Genomic DNA, 2,009 nt, shown 5'->3' on the forward strand with positions numbered 1-2,009 from the left:
CCCACATGGCCAGCCCCCAATAAAAATCTTGGAGGCTGAATCTCTAATGGGCTTTTCTGGGCAGAAAAAATGCCTACAACTACTGCATTTTCTACTGCTGAAGGGAAAGCCCATGCACGGATTTCTCAGATTTTATCTGTCTTTTCCCCTTGCTGATCTTGTCATGCATTCTTTTACTGAAATAATAAACCTTATCAGTGAGAACTATATGCTAAGTCTTGTGAGTCCTTTTAGTGAATCACCAAACATGTGGGTGGTCTTAGGTTACCCCCAAAACATCCCTCTTATGGGACTGAGGAAGAAATCTAAACTTCCCAAATCTTGGGGCATCTGGGCAGCTCAGTCAGTTAAGTGTCCAACTTCACCTCAGGCCATGATCTTGCAGTTCATGAGTTCAAGCCTCGCATCAGGCTCTGTGCTGACAGCTCAGAGCCTAAAGCCTGCTTTGGAGTATGTGCTGTGTCTCCCTCTCTCTCTGCTCCTTACCTGCTCACNGAGAGAGAGAGAGAGACAGCGTGAGCAGGGGAGGGTCAGAGAGAGAGGGAGTCACAGACTGAAACAGGCTCCAGGCTCTGAGCTGGCAGTCAGCACAGAGCCCGACACGGGGCTCGAACCCACAAACCGCGAGATCATGACCTAAGCGAAAGTCGGACGCTTAACCGACTAAGCCACCCAGGCACCCCTAAAATATGTAGTAACTTTTTTGCACCATTATAGATCCTAAGGCACCTTTTTTTGTAGGAAAAAAAAATTATATAGAACATAGTAAATAACATTATCTACATTATAGTTTAACCAAAAAGTTATTAAACTTCCTTTAAACATGTTAAATTTTTGTTAAAGATTTGATACTAGCTTTCCATTTTTGCCAGTCTTTCAAAAGTTAAAATTGATAATGAAGAAAATCAATTAATGTTTCTAAAATATCTTACGCTATTTGACATATATAAAAACTCACTAATACCAAATAAAGAAGAAATCTTCATTAGGTACATAGTTTGCCCCCCCAAAAAACAAATTAATGTTCAGGGCTATCCCTTATTGGCAAATTCTATTATTTCTAATGTTTCAGTTTGTGAACTCCATGGATTTTCTGAAAATGAAAAAATGTACTCAAGACATGTTTATCTGCCTTTTCATAGAATAACTTGATAGGCCTGTTTCCTATCTTTTCTGTGTGCTGCAGAAAATGAAAATCAAGAAAGGTCAGAGCTGCCTTATATAAAACAAAGAACTTCCACTATGGTGCATCAGGGATATACTTGGTAGAGTGCCAGACTACTCTGGGGCCAATATCTGAAAGTGTTCTGGATCTAGACCTGTACTGTCCAATAGATAGCCATTAGCCACATGTGCCTCTTAAACACTAGAGATGTGAATAGTCCAGATTGAGAAGTGCTGTAAAAATACATGCTGGATCTATAAGACTTACTACCAAAAATGCTTAATGTCCCTTTAATTGTTTAAATAAAATATATTATTTAAAATTAAGTTCACCTGTTTCTTTGTACCTTATTAATGGGACAACTGGAAAACTTTAAATTATATCTGGCTCATACTATATTTCTATTAGACAACACTGCTCTAGATCATTGGAAAATACCTTTCCAGCTCAAATCCTTCATTGGAAATTAAAAATTAATTTAAAAAAGGGGGACGCCTGTGTGGCTCAGTTGGTTAAGTGTCCAACTCTTGATTTCTGCTCAGGTCATGATCTCACAGTTTGTGGGATGGAGCCCAGCATCGGGCTCTGTGCTGTCAGCATGGAGCATTCTTGGGATTCTCTCTTTCCTCTCTCTGCCCCTCCTACATTCACAAGGTCTCGCTCTCCCTCAAAATAAATAAAAGCATNAATAAAAGCATTAAGAGCAATACTATCATGTAAAACTTCTGCTCCTGATTTTGGAGCCAAGATATTTAGAATAGCCTAAAATGACTGAAAATATTCTGAAAATACTTCTGAAGTCCTTTCCTTTACATCAAAATTCTCAAAAACTGATTTTATTTAG

General features: G+C 38.8%; 1 protein-coding gene across 1 annotated transcript in view; it reads right to left on the reverse strand.

Moving 5' to 3' along the window:
- Positions 1-2,009, reverse strand: part of LOC144243564 (phosphoglycerate kinase 1-like) — a 22,914-nt gene that overhangs the window by 13,360 nt on the left and 7,545 nt on the right. The window lies entirely within an intron of this gene.

This window comes from Crocuta crocuta, unplaced genomic scaffold, assembly GCF_008692635.1.
Source record: "Crocuta crocuta isolate KB4526 unplaced genomic scaffold, BGI_CrCroc_1.0 scaffold918, whole genome shotgun sequence".
Taxonomy (NCBI): Eukaryota; Metazoa; Chordata; class Mammalia; order Carnivora; family Hyaenidae; genus Crocuta; species Crocuta crocuta.